The sequence below is a fragment of the Lepisosteus platostomus genome, chromosome 3 (assembly GCF_059453375.1).
Source record: "Lepisosteus platostomus isolate fLepPlt1 chromosome 3, fLepPlt1.hap1, whole genome shotgun sequence".
Classification (NCBI taxonomy): Eukaryota; Metazoa; Chordata; class Actinopteri; order Semionotiformes; family Lepisosteidae; genus Lepisosteus; species Lepisosteus platostomus.
The window spans coordinates 64,639,749-64,654,886 of record NC_142613.1 but is presented as its reverse complement, the minus strand read 5'-3'; the positions used below and the strand labels follow the sequence as shown (position 1 = coordinate 64,654,886).

Here is a 15,138-nt window from a genome sequence, read left to right as displayed (position 1 = left end):
CATAGACGATGTAGGGTGGTGGATGTGGTTGAAAAGATGGGAGAGGCGAGGTTACGGTGGTATGGACATATCATGAGGAGGGACATTGAGGAAGTAACAAAGAGGGTAATGGAATTTGAGATGGAAGGTAACAGGGGAAGAGGCAGGCCTAGAAAGACATGGATAGATTGTGTGAGAAAAGATATGGGGGTATGGGGATATGAAGTGAGTGAGGAAGATGTGCTCAACAGAGACAAGTGGAGAAGAGCAACCAAAGCAGCTGACCCCAGGACAGTCTGGGACTAAGGCTGTGAAAAAGAAGAAGAATGTATAAAAACAGTCTGGAGAACTTCAGCTGAAGCTTAAGTTATCATTACAATATTTAAAGAATAGTTCAGAAATTGCAATTAAGTCAGAGGCGCTACATCACCTTTTGTGTTTTGTTCAATGACCTTCAGCCTTCTGCAATCATGACGAATAGTCTTCTCCTATCATTGTACATGACAGACTGAATTATGTTACTAGTCTGCCTACTTCAGTCTTTCTGAAATTCTGTCCACAATGTTATCATCCTTTCTGATAATATATGTCACTGCATTTCACATACTGTATACTGTGAGTAGATAGTACAGAGCTACCATACAGCAGAAGGATTACAGGCTCTCCTTTCTTTGTAATATGTGAATACTAAACCATGGTCACAGTACAGCTTATGTTTCTACAAACCTATTTTATGCAATACAATACAAGCACCAAAACCTAGCTTTTGAAAAAACAATGTACTAATAAAAATACACATATCCCTAGTCTCATGTGGTAACACAGCACTTCATCCTCAGCTCACCCAAAAGAAAAATCAACAGCACTACGTTCATCCATATGGCAAAATTATTATATAAAATAACATGCATCTCTTGTGACATATTCTCACTTTGAATTGCATTAAAATCTTAAAGCCAGGGGGAAAATGTGCACATCCTTTCACTCACATCTAGTAATTTAAGAAATGATGAAAAATTAACTTTCTATATACATACACAATTACTAATTCCTAAAGAGAATATAATTTTTAAAAATAAAAACAAATGCCAGAAAGCACTGATTTTCATTATCAATACCTGAGGGAATTTCAGAGTTTACACTGATCTTAATAATAATGAAATGCAAGATTTTATCAATTTCTATTAAAATCATAAAGTGATATATCATCATTTTTTTGCGTAACTGTGGTTTGTTGTATTTTTTATGCACTGCATTATAAAGCATCAAAAGAAAAATGGTTATCGTGAAACGGACAATCTTTTTTGTAACAGGTGTATTGACATTATATTGAATATACTGTACAGCACATCCAACCATCCATTTTCTTACCAGTTTATCCAGTACAGGGAGTGGGGGACAGTAATGTCGATGGACATTAGTCCATCTCAGGGCACACACTCACACAAACACACACACACTCTCACACCAGGGCCAGTTTTCCCAAAAGCCAATTAACCTACCAGGACGTCTTTGGACTGTGGGATTAAACTGGAGCACCTGAACAAAACCCACAAAAACACACGGGGAACACATAAACTCCATGCAAAAAGCACCCCAGGTCTGGAAATTAACCCAGGACTCTAGTGCTGCAAGGCAGCCATACAGTATATGACATACAATAATTATTCTGATTAAAACTGACCACATGAACAAAGTGTCATGAATGACGAATTAAAAAAATGATACCAAAAACATGTAATCACTTTATCTAATAACACCCATGAACAACTAGTTTGGCATGTTTCTTTTTTAATACTCATAATATTTAATTCCATTTGCATATTTTCCACTGTATACTGCAGCTCATATTCAATCCCACCTCCTTAGAGGATACTGATAAGAAACCTCAGAATGAAGACACAGACTTCACATCCAGTATATTCTTATTTCACATGTGTAAACAATAGGCACACTGCCTACAATAATCATGGCAGACTGCTATCAGTCTCTTCTCTAGGAAGCTGAACATTAATATGTATGCAGAGTGCACTGTTACTAACCATAAAACATAATATTTTTAATTAAATGAAGAGGCCTAGTAAAGTAACTGTGACAGTGTTAATTATATGTGTGGATGTGTCTCAGCTGTTTTTGAAGAAAAAAGAAAGCACTTCTTTCTGAAGTGTTTTTATGTTGATTGTATAATGCTGGATGTGAAAAACAGGACTCTGCCCCTTTGAAACAGTTATGCAAAATTCATTTCATTTTTCCTGAGAAGCGTGCGTTCCAGGAGCATGAGGTGATAAGAAACCTCCACAGTATTTCTCAAAGAGTCCATCCACGTTCTAAATGTTTCTTCAAGGAAAATATGAAATATAAATCAAAATACAAAGAACAAGCAATATAATAATATAAAAAGGTCCATTTCTTACTAATGAGCGATTTAACCACATCAATTATCTTTCATAATCCTGACACTACATTTGTAATGTCTTTTGATTATTTGATGCCTAATTTACATTGAACTAGATATAATACCAGATTATGCTGATCTTTAAAGTACATTAAATATGAAAAAAATGAAATATGAAAATGCCCTGCATACCAAAAAGGAAATTGCAGTACAATATAATTATAGTGAGGGTCTTAGAAATTATAGTGATCTTGTCACACATCAAAATAAAAACAGTGTCAATAATCTTTCTAAATGGTATGCTTTGAAACAATAAAAATAAAATGTGCTGCATACTACGGTACAGTACAGTATATGTTTTAGAGCATTACAATGTTCTTGACGAATTTTAAAATACTTTTACTGTCTTGGACGTGAATTCATTAAAACTATTGGTATTTTGCACTTTTTAGTTCTCTAGTTTTTTTTAGTATTTTTTTAGTACTCTAAATTAATCTTTAAAAGTTTTTAGTGGTTAATTTAGAGTATTTGCAGCAAACACACAAACAGCAAGTGGACAGTGTAGGCTAGTTAATGCATATAAAATTCTAAATGTTTTATTTATCTATAAATACAAGCACCGAGCAATGACAAAAGACACACCTTCAACTCCTAAATACAAGATGAAACAATGTAATTCTTTCAGTAGGCTGGCTGAAACATTTGAGTATTGTTTAGCAGATTGGCAACCCCTGCCAAGAGATGGCACCTCAAGATATTCTGCCTGCCAGGCCAAGCCCTTTTTGAAGAATCGCAAACTTCCTAAATAACAGTGCATGCTTGGGCTGATCCTCAGCTCTAATTTATATTTCACTGGTGCAAATCACAATATTGTGAAGAAAAGGGAAGGTGGCAGTCTGATGTCACTTACAGTAATTGTCTTGTTTTAAAGAAAAACAGAACCACATCCAGATCTTACAATGCCTTCAACAACAGCAAATTAAATTCTGTAGCCTGAATGGAAACTCAAGTTTTTGTAAGGACATTGCTACGATGTCCTGGTACTGTAATTAATTAAGGATATTTAAACACTTTGATATTTAAAGGTTTCAGCCAACATGTCTGCCTTCCAGCACATGACATCATCACATTTCTGGTGTATTTCTGAGTGTCTAACAATAACACTGTACAATTCATTGCCAAGACTAGCCACCAACTGATTTATTCACTTATTAGTCTTATTTACCAGTTATAATTATATATTTTATTACTATTTCCATTTACCTAACCTCTTGGTAAATGTAGCTACAGTATATAATAGTTAAGTATGAATGAGACAAGGTTAAATTAATCTGGGTGCTATACTTCAGGTATTTCAAGTAATATACCTATTTTATCCAGCTAGGCTTTTACTATATCAGAATATAGACCACTGATATACATGTAAATTAGTAAAAGTCTACTCTCTGGTTTCTATCCATTAACCCATTGTCAAGCCAGACATATGGATTTCCATGAATAACTGCCATCTTTAATTTCAGGACCTTTTATGAGGAACTGTGACAGAGTAGACTCCAGCCTACAGTCATCACCACGTCCTAAAAAACAGAATACTGAAAAAACAATAAACATCTTTATACAACTAAACAAAAGGTTCTAACTTTCTTTTGCTTATACTGCTTTGTGTGTACACACACAGAATAACAGAAGGCACAAAATAAAAACAGAGGTCCTAAAGGTGTTTAAAACTATCACAAACTTTTACACAATATAACAGATACAGTAAAAGTTATATTTATCTTCTGCATGTAGGACCCCGAAGAACAAGAGAAATATCATAACAGGTGGCTTTTTTGTGCCTGAAGGAAAAGGTTCTCCTGAGCTGGGGGAGACCAGCTATAACTGAGTAATATGAATTATATATACAATCCAAACTGTTTAAAATGTTATATAAATGTTTAGAATATTGTATGAATATTTGAAATGTTAGTATAATATAACATGACAAAAAGGCCATTTTGTAAACAACTACTAATTTTGAGATGTACACCTACACACGGGGTTTGCTACAGCGGGGGGAGTTAGACACATATTAGTTAAACACATGTTGTTACTCATTCAAAGAACACTTAACAAATTAATCATGAGTTGCCTTTAAAAAACTCCATGTTGACGATACCCTAGGCTCTTTTTTTTTAATCTGCCAATTTGGTTCTAATAATTGTTTACACAACCTAATATGTAACACACGTCACACCTACAGAGCTATAATTACTTGGTTGAGTTCTATTACCTCCCTTTTGGACAGGCACCACATTACTAATTCTTCAATTCATGGAACTACCCGTCTTAGCGACTGCTGGAAGAGATGGATCAATGGCTTCTAAAGCACAAATCACATTTTTAGGTGTCTGACCCATACAAATTCCTCAAGACTAAGTTCCTGGGCCTGAATAGTCTTTGATATACTGTGCTACCCACTTCTGTCTTTCTTGTCCCTGAAATAGTTCATATCCACTAATGTTGCAATCACCCTTGTCAATTTCGGGTTGCTGTGTACTGTATCAGTTTCCAGCTGTTCCATAATAAGGTTCTCACTGTTGTTTTCCAAACAGTTCTGGGAGCACATAGCCACGTGCTGTACATTGGATTCTACACAGGGGTCCATTTAAAAGCAAAAACATGAGGCTCTTCCTCTCCCAAACTGTTGTGGGAGTGTGGAACAATCTACTTAGACGTGTGGTTGAAGCCGGTACTGTGGCTTTACACAGTATATGCCATATAGGGATGGCTGGATGGGATCCCTGGAATCCAGAAGCTACTACTAAACAGGCCAGATAGTCCGAATGGCCTCCTCTCATTTATAACTTTTCTTATGTTCGTATGGTTCTGCGAGTTCCTCAATCTTGACGCCATTTGAATTTCTTCAGACTATTCTCCAATGCATTCATTTTTGCAGCTGGACGTTGCTACAGTTTAGACTGGATGCTGGTGTCCCTCCAGGGTGCACCACACCAACAACACACCACGTCACACAGTGTGCAGATTACAGGCTTTAAAACCCTTTTCTCAAAGAACTGAGTGTGTCCTTGATACAGAGTAGTGGTCTTTTTGTTTTATGGTCCTCAACGGCAGGTGTGTCTACAGGCTGTCAGTCCAGCTGAGCTTATAACGCCCCGGATCAACTCATTACTGGCTTATTTGAACCAGTTTAACAGCTTCTTCCGGTTCTTCAGGCAGAAAGACATACAGTAAAACAGCTGCAGAGACACCGTCCCTCCAGAAACATCACGGGGGACTCCTGAAATGGGACATGTCCCGAGAAATTTATGTTCTAAAAAACAGAACATATTAGCAAATATCTGTTTAAAAAAACAAGCATCAGTACACGTGCCCTTCCTTTTAATATAACAGAAAGCTATCTTTCCTCAGTCAGGAGTCCTCATTAAGAAGACATATTGTTGATACTGGAAGTGCTGCATTATAGACACATCACAGAACAAACATTTATTGGAATACTTATCGAACTGCAGTTTGGTATAGTCCATATCTTTTTTCTGTTTCACCTTGGCTTTCCCCTTTTAATGTGTCAAAACTGATATCGTATTGTGTAGTTGCAAAGCAGGCATATATTATTTACTACAGACAAAGTGAGACAGGTACAGTAGACTGCACCACCCTTTGTGCAATTATAAAAGCTCGAGTGGCCTATTATCTTCCTAACCAACAAGGGATACATGCAAGAATGTTTAGTGTCGTTAAAAAGAAAGTGCCCTGACAAGCTTGCTAAGTTAAAAGTATTTTGATCTTCAGTTCTTACAGTACTTTGCATATTGTACAATTGCAAAATCAATCAGTAAGATAGAAATTGAATCTTTTGACATGATACCAAAGAAATAAGCAGAATTACTCAGCTAAATGCATCAAGTTTTAACATGGAAAAATGTCTTGACATTAACTGGGGTTCATTTTTGTATATAAATTAACTTAAATTCACTATTTTTTCCAGTGTCAACAGTATGATTTAATACTATTCTGCAACACATTTATTTCTAATGTATTTCCTATATAGGGTGAAGATGTCTCATATTCTATTACTGGTAAATCCTAAGAATGCCCAAATTCAAGGTGAACTTAAAAAAAGAGAGTTGAAGGTCTGATGATTCCCCTTTGCTTTTATGCCCATTAAAATCAGCAATAATAGTAGTCTACTGAATATTTAGTTTTACAGAAATCACTACACCTTTAATGAAATTCTTTATTATTCTAACCATACATTTCTTTAAACATCTCAGTCATTACTATAATACAGGTCAATTAATGTCTGGAGAGATTATGTATACACTTAAATGGTTTAAAAGGCTAAAGATGACTGATAAATGAGGTAAAGTTAAATGTTTTTCACATCAAAATCTAATCAATCAGTGCAAAAGCTTCGCATGACCTACAATGCAAACTTTCCTTAGTAACATCTACCATCTGGCTGAATGAGTTCCTATTCTTATTCTATAAGATGCAATACTCTACACAGTCAGTATAATGGACTGGCCAGATCAAGCACCTGCTTCCATTTGAATTAGCACAATATGAAAAAATATTTTTATAGCACTCTTCATACTGCCATATCCCACAGTGCACAATGTAATTAAAATAGCAAAAATACCAAATCAGAGTGTTAATATTTAAAGCTAAAATAAAAAAAAATGTAATCATGATTTATAGAAATGCACTGTATTAGCCTGCCTAGTAGAAAGTGGAATAGAATTCATTAAACAACAAGCACATCAACATAAAGCTCTAGCTCCAGATGTTTTCAAACAATATTAAAAAACAACATAGGTTTGTTTGCATTTCTAGAGCTCACATATCATGTTCAAACTTGTGGAATCAAGAGCATTTTAAGATAAAAGAGGACCATGTAGAGGATTTCTGAATTTATGCAATAACTCAATGGTAGTAAAATATAACAACTACAACATACAAAGGATCTAATGAGAAAAATGGTTATCACCCGAACAAGCCTTCTAGGTTTGGAATTGGATCATTAAATAACGATCACAGGTGGAAGCTCTGTTTTAATTCAATTCTCATGTACACAGTGTGAAATATGTCCACCAGTGTGTCTGTAGGAGGAGCTTAGAGTCACACAAGGAATACAATCTTTGACAAACTCAAAGATTTTTTAAAATAGGGAAACACTGAAGACCAAGGAAAGATTAAGGATAAGAAAATAATCAAATGCACACAATTTTCATTAATGTTTGAAATTCAGTCAATTTAATCTTCAGAACAATGGAAACAAAGTGACATATCTGATAAATCGCGCAAAACGTCCTATCGCCCAAACCGATAGCTGGGGTAGACAAAATGTTCAACAGCAGCAAAATCCAAACCACAAATACAACCATTCTCCTTTAATACTACCTGCATTTGGGACACAAATCAGGCACTTTTCTGCACTGTGACCCACAATTAACTGAAGAAATGGACAAAATTTAGGGGTGATTTTTGACTCTTCCCTCTTTTTCAAATCACAAGACCACTAAGTCTGCAACACATCCTTCGACCATTTATGAAACATATCCCGTTTAAGACGAATTCATTCTCCCACTGATACCGTGAAATTAGTTCATGCAGTAGTCTAGTCTTGAGCAGATGAAAGCAACGCTGGATCATCCAAGATATTACTTCAGAAACTAGTGTATATCCATACTGTACCTGTGCTGCTCGAGTGCTGACCAGGTCTACAAAATCTCAACATATTTCTCATGTGCTGAAAAATCTGCACTGGCTACCAATTTCTTTCAGGACAGACTTACAATTCTCTTGTTGGCCTGCCGTACCAGATTCTGCATGGTCTGTCTGCGGTGCACCTTTCCTTTAAAGAGTTACTATCCCCACTCGTCCTCATTCACTCACTTTGTTCCTCTCCCTCTAGACTCCTCACGTTCCAAGGACCTCACATCGTATGTTAGGGGACCAGGGCTTTTCATCACCAGCCCCTCTTCCTTGGAACACACTTCCTGACTATATTCAGGAAGTGTATTCTGGGCGGAGCGGTGGCTCTGTGCCTAAGGATCTGCGCCTGTGGCTGGAAGGTTGCCGGTTTGTATCCCGCAGCCGGCAGAGGAATCCTACACCGTTGGTTGCCTGAGCAAGGCCCTTAACCCCAGCTGCTCCAGGGGCGCCGTATTAATGGCTGACCCTGCGCACTGACCCCAAGCTTCTCTCCCTGTCTGTCTCATGGAGAGCAAGTTGGGGTATGGGAAAAGACAACTTCCTGATGCAAGAAATTGTACTGTATATGACCAATAAAGTGATCTTATCTTATCTTACATTCAAAACACACCACCTCCTGATGTTTTTAAAGCTCGCCTCAAGACTTACTGTACTTGTTCTCAATGGCCTTCAATTCCTAACATAATTCTCTCTTTCAATCTCATCATTTATACAATTTTGCATTAATCTTCTTCTGCTTCTGTACACTTCCTTTTTATATATAATTAATATGAAGTACCTTGAGAATCCTCTGATGAAAAGGTGCTATACAAGCACAAAATCGATTGATTGAAGTATTCACAACAGAGGTAAATGACATTCTTGTAAAAGTGGGTGAAAACTACATGCCAAGAAATAAGATGCTTTAATAAAAAAGGAAACATAAGTAGTTTTAGACTTACTTTTCAGAATATTCTCAACATTCCAAAAATTTTTGCCATTGTTACAGCAGTGTGACGATTTGGTAGTCAGATCTCAGAAGGCAAGAAAACGGGAATGAGAGAAACTTAGGCTTCATCAATGCTAGTATGGGAGATGTCTAAGGAAAACCAGGTTGCTGCTATAAGTAGTGTTGGTAGACAAGACATTGGCTGTCTTATGTCTGACAGGGGTCACTGTTCTATAGGAGGTGTTTTCCTTCGGATGAGACCGAGCTCCATCTAAGGGTCTGACTATTTGGCACTGTTCACAAGAGTAGGGATGTTAACCCCACTGTCCAAATTTCACCTTTGGGACTGCGTAATGCTGCTTTCCTAGATTTTCTCTTTTATTAATTGGGTGAAGTCATTTCCCCCTTCTCCTCATAACGGCTACCATGTGTCACCCAGGTGGATACTGCACTTCATTGATGGAACCCCTCTTACTGTATACTGTATGTAAAGTGCTATGGAAATCTTCGGGATGAAAAATCCCTACACAAATTTAAACAATTATTATTATTTGTATTTCAGAAGTAAAACAAAAGAGTGTGATGTTTCTGGAAGAGGGGGTTAAAATGCTGTGCCATAAACAAACATTTTCATATGTCTTACAACCAGAGCTGCAAAATGTGGTAAAAAACAAACTGCCAATGATCTCATATTTAAAAAGATGGCAGAAGTGTCACTGTTAATACTTAAATTCAATGAGATACTGTTCAGTAGCACTTAAAGGAAACCATCTTAGTTAGATTTATTTATATTTACTTATTTTCCCGTGACCCGACCTTCAGAAGAATTTATTCAGAAAGTAACAGCCTTGCATTCTGAACAGGTGCGAAGCATCAACGCCAGCTTTGTACAGCGAGGCAAGAGTAAAGCCTCTCTGGGCTCTGGTCAGGAACCTTACGAGGCAAGAGCGAGATGAAGCATGAGTCATCCCAGGGTGCACTGGGAGACATCTTTGACACGCAGTATTAAACCCACTTTCTACGTCAGAAACGCACTGAGAATGAGAAAGGTTGGGCTGTTCTCAGCCCGCCTGGGGTTCCTCTCACTTCATCTGCTGTCTTTCCTTCATGGACTCTATTGCATAACCACACCATCTCTACTGTACCACACCTCATTATTAGAACATCGGCAGGTTGACACAATGAAAGAAACACACCTTTCACAATTTTCAAACCTACAATCCCATTGAGCCGAAGGGCTGGGCTTCTTCAGGGACACTTGTGATGATCCCTGCTGGATCAGGAGAAACTGAATCACTCACCTTCAGTCCAGAATATTCAATGCTATACTCATTCCAGACCTTAATTAAATGTGGAAATTTGGACAAAAAGTATGTACACCTTTACACGACCTTTACACAAAATGTTTGACACAAAATGTTTACACAAGCTTTACACAAAATGTTTGACTCACAAACATAGAAATGTGTCTTTAGAATTACAATCATCAGTATAAGTATTTGGAGTCTTCTGTAAAACATCTGATAAATATAACATATGGCACTCAGATACTCCCCATTGCTATCTCAGAGTATTACTGTTAAGCAACAATACACTAATGAAAAAGGAATTATTTGAAATGACACAATATCACTTTTCGTTTATTTGAAACTTTGAAGAGTGTGGCTTTTATTGTGAGACACATCACCAATTGCTGTAAACTATACCAGGAAAGAACAAAACAAAAAAAAACATTTTCATTCACTTGATAAACACTTCTATCCTTGATACTAATCTTCTTCATATTTCTAAGGCAAGAAAACCCATAGAACTAAAATACCTGCTGTTAACTACAGCAACCAAACTTTATGGTATCATGCATTATACGAGTACCATGAAAGTATGTCTTGCAAATATATGAAACAACAACAAAACAAGAAAAAAACAATGTTATACCATATAGTTGTAAGAATATTATTCATTTGATTTTTTTTTGTTAAATCAAGAAGATTTAACTAAGAGACTCCTATATATACCCAATAAATAGAGAGATAAAAGTTTAATATTAGTTCATTTTGTCTTGGTGGTTATAAACTCTCTATTAACTCTCTATTTTTTAACATAAAACATCTGCTAGGCTTCTGAGTTGATCCAATTAGTTCCGGGTCACCACACACCCTTCACAAAGCAGAATGTGAAACAGACCACACCTCGCAACAGGACTACCCTGCTCTCCTTTTTGGATGATACTCAATATTATCCCAACATCTAGTTGGAGCTTAATGACAGGCTTCCACATTTCCTAATTCAATTGCAAAAAATCTTAATAAATGGGTTTAACATTTTAATGTTCTTGAAACAGGGTTATTTCACTAGTTTTTCTGATTCCACAGAAAATTTAACATGCACCAGAGCCAATGTAGATACTGAACATTTTTTTCTCATCAAAAATTTAAACCATTGTTAAAAGTTCTCTGTTTTTAAGAAAAGAAAGTGTTTGCTTTTCTATTAGAAAATTCAATGTACCTTTTGCATGTACTTTGGCTACAATCGTCCACAAAATCCCTGCTGAGAATCCTGGGATCTGTTAAGAAAAAGAAAAACAGATGTCATTAGCATTACTCAAATGGTCCTCCTTGTAAAGCATATAGGTTTTACAGCTACCCAATGGACACACAAAATTGTCTGTGTAGCATTTTCCATGTGTTTTTAATAAAACAGAATGCAAAGTACTGAGGTTCAATATCGAATGATTCTCATACATACAGTACAAATGTGTCTTCAGAACTACAATCATCAGTATAAGTATTTGGAATCTTCTGTAAAACATCTGGTTAATATAACATATGGCACTCAGATACTCCCCATTGCTATCTCTAGAGTATAACTGTCTAACAAAAATAGACTAATGAAAAAGAAATTATATGAAATGACACTTGAAACAATATCACTTTTCATTTATTTGAAACAAGATTGTGGCTTTTATCGTGTGACACATCACCAATTGCTGTAAACTATACCAGGAAAGAACAAAACAAAAAAAAAAACATTTTCATTCACTTGATAAACACTGCTGTATTTTCCCCAGAGGACATCTGTGGAACTTTGGTTAAAAAAATCCATTGTTGGCCTCCAACATGGTTTTTAGAATATTAACATTGGGGTTTTGCATTAATCTTACAAAGGAACAGATCTTCTTGCATAAGATGCAAAGAAAGCTGACATTCTGTGTTGGGATATTAACATGCTATTAAATGGGGCTTCAAAGTCCAAGCATAAAAGGAGAAACCTTGCTATACTATCCAGAGACCTGAATCTCAATTTCAGGTTATGCTACTTATTGACTTCAGGCAGGAATCCATTTGACATCCATGGTCTGGGAGTTGGCCAGATACAATTAAGATGGGATTTTTACTCAGCACACAGTGAAGACAGTTGCGGCTAACAAGACAACAGCCGAAATTGCCCATGACAGTGAGCCTGTGTTGCGGTTGCCAGTTAAGGTCTGCAGTTTACGTTTCAATTTGAGATGGCAAAATAAAATTAGTCAGGCAGTCAGAATAATCACAGTGGTTAATCTTAAAAACTTGTACTATGTTCCTCCATTGTATAGTGGGACTACTGGTACATGAGAGCTGCCCATTAGATACTGTAGGGGCTGCATTTCAGAGGTAGATGAAGTGCGTTCCTGTGTATCTGTAAAGTCCTTTGGTACGAAAAGCACTACATTAATGGAAAAGCAATTATTATTGCTACTACTAGGACTGGAAACATTACATATCTGGACACTTATTCTTACCCCTTAACAACGTGATGATGAAAAAGATCTCAAATGTGAGAATAAATGTCAGTATAAATAGGAAGCAATACATAGGCAATACACTATACATAGGAGGCAACTGTTATTTAGAAAGCTGTCAGGCCAAACTCAATATAAACTAGATTACATTAATCTTCTACAGGGTTTTGTTTAATCACTTTAATCACCAATTTTAGAAATAGTGCCAAACTCATTGAATTGTAAGACAAACGTTTCTGTTGTTAGCAATTTCTATTTCAAAGAGGACAGAACAGTTTCAGGGAAACTCAGGAAATGCAGTCATTTTTCTTTTTTATTTTCTGAAGCTTCCTGAAAACAACCACAGAGCATTTTCTCATCCATCCCCTTTAGCTTATCTGTGTTTAATTTTTTCCTTCTTTGCAGAGTTAAGAGTAATAGTCTTCAAATAGACTGCATGCTTTTGGACCAGCTACACAGAGTTGCCTGTGGCACAGACGTAAGCAGGTGACTTCATTTTGTAATTATTTTGTTAAACTGCTGCTAGATTTCTTTGTCTAAAATAACATGTTCTTAAAGGAAAAGTTCCATGACATCTAAATATCACTTAAGTATTTGATTCTCTTTCTAGTCCTCTATTTCACTCAAGGAATTGCACAATAATCCAATGATTTTTACTGACTGGTCTCAGCTGTAATATTACTAATTTTGACTGGACTAATATTTTAGGATCTGTTCATCTCAGAGTACTATTTTTTGGCATGTTCAATTCCCAGCAAGCCTTCCATCTAAACTGAAGTAGTTGCCGCCAACATTCCTGAAATAGGTATTGTTTGGCTCCTTTGAGGGAACATTTAAGATCTTTTCTTTCATTAAATAAGGTGCTCTTCAGTGGCCATCTATCAGAAATTGTGACAAAAAAGCTGCTGTCTACTTTTTCTTTGGCATTCCCTAATCACTAGAGGTTTAATAAACAGGCTTCTGCATCTTCTCAAAGCCCTTCACTTGCCAGTACACTTGTCTGATAAATAATAACTTTTCCAAAAGTCTACTGCTTCAGTTATTTTTTTTCACACAATCATTTTTCCAAAGGCATCGCCTGCTGATTTGTTCTGAAGACACTAGCGTCTCTACGCAAAGTGTACCAAATACTCACCAAACAAAGTGCTTCAAGCAGGTAGGAATGTTGACTTTTATATCCAAGTTGAGATTTCTAAGCCATCGCACAATGTGTTACACAATGTACAACACAAGCTGTAGCTGTAGGTAATGATCAGCAGACGTACAGCGCAAGCAGGTTTTGATCCCACATATTCTGCCTACTGACAACAGTGTGGAAAGGGTAGAGCTTCACTTCTCTGTTGTGCGGCACTTTTAATTCTGGAGCTCCTAAAAGACGTTTGACCCCTCTCAGTGTAAGCAGTAACAGACAGGCCTCTGTTGAAAGCAGGCCATTCCACTTCTCATAAGGCTCACTTTGTTCCTTTTCTCTACAGTCACAGCCAACCCAGGGAGAACATGCCCTTTACACAGACAGGTGACCCAAGCAGGACTCGAACCCTGGACCCATAATGCTAACTACCTTGCTGCTGTGTTGCCCCCGTGATGCAAAGTCTCACAGACCACAGTCTCAGTACTGTAAGATGTTGTACTGCATATAACCATATTAATGGACATCATCAGCTTCGTAACTCCACAAAGGGTTACTGAAAGACAGAAGCTGACAAACAAGCATACGTGACCTCTTATTTACTACACTATTAACCACAGAAGGAAAAGGCAACAGCACAACACATGAAGTACATCTCAGTTCACAAAACTGTGGTGTAGCAGGTATTCTACCTGCAGAGCCGTTAGACCACACAAGAAATCACATGTACAAAACCTACCCTGCTGCTTACATTTCAACACAGTAAATTTCACAACCTGAATTAACTTCCCTAGCATTGCTTAATTAGAAGAGCATAGTTACCGTTTCATTTAGAGATCCATTCAGTGTCAGCCATAGACCTTCAGTCTTCTTCACAGTCATTTCAGCAACCCATTTCCCTTGTTTCACTCTCACTCCTCTCTTGATCAGTTATATTGACTGGTGGGTGCAAAACTCTACACACCAAGTGCATCTCCATGGTACTAGTCTAGTTCTTTCTTTGCACAACTCATGTGTACGTACAAACATTACTTGGCAATCTTTCTGCACGTTAATATATGTCTATACACTTCTTGTATGAAGCATTTATCTTACATAAAGGCTCTAAAAGGACTTATCTGGGAAGGCAAAGTCCTAGCTTTCCACAATTTTTAATATATAAAATAAACTAACGGATATATTTGTGTAGGCTAAATGCCCAAAAGGCTCTA

At 36.8% G+C, this 15,138-nt stretch overlaps 1 protein-coding gene across 5 annotated transcripts in view; it reads right to left on the bottom strand.

Moving 5' to 3' along the window:
- LOC148675276 (transcriptional-regulating factor 1) overlaps window positions 1–15,138 on the bottom strand; it is a 96,477-nt gene that overhangs the window by 53,100 nt on the left and 28,239 nt on the right. For all 5 annotated transcript variants that reach the window (XM_088626437.1, XM_088626436.1, XM_088626433.1 and 2 more), the window contains exon 2: window positions 11,526–11,583. The gene's annotated coding sequence lies outside the window, so the exon portion shown is untranslated. The remainder of the gene's footprint in view (window positions 1–11,525; window positions 11,584–15,138) is intronic.